Genomic DNA, 542 nt, shown 5'->3' on the forward strand with positions numbered 1-542 from the left:
CCCCAATTCTGGATTTTTGGGTGAGGTATGCCACCAATAGGATTGTCAGTTACCCCTGTCTGACCTCCCTTTTGACCCATGGGGAAGGAGAAAAGAGTTCTCTCTTTAAATTTGAAGAAGAAAAAGTTTATTTGTGTTAGCCTGGCAAGCCAGACTAAATAAAGCAAAGCAAAAATTTGGTCTAGTAGTTCACTAGGCTGAAAATAAAAAGGTAAGAAACTCTGTAAAAATCAGCTAAAAATAAAATTATTTTGTTTTTCAAAACTTCACTTATTAAAAGTTAAAACATGAAATGTTTATTTAGTTTTGGCTCCTTTGAAGTTAATTCCACTATAACAGACTACTTCACAGGCTGTCCGTTTATTTCCTCTTCAGAAGATTTTATTAAAAGAACGTGAAAAACAACTTATCCACCGATATTTAAAGTAGCATTCACGTTTTTACACATCGGTTGCGAATATATTAAAAAATAAAATAAAAATAAAAGTCTGCACATTTCAAATTTGCCAGCAATAAACCACCGTTACAAAAGTTATTACAGA

Source organism: Nothobranchius furzeri, chromosome 7 (genome assembly GCF_043380555.1).
Source record: "Nothobranchius furzeri strain GRZ-AD chromosome 7, NfurGRZ-RIMD1, whole genome shotgun sequence".
In the NCBI taxonomy this organism is placed as follows: domain Eukaryota; kingdom Metazoa; phylum Chordata; class Actinopteri; order Cyprinodontiformes; family Nothobranchiidae; genus Nothobranchius; species Nothobranchius furzeri.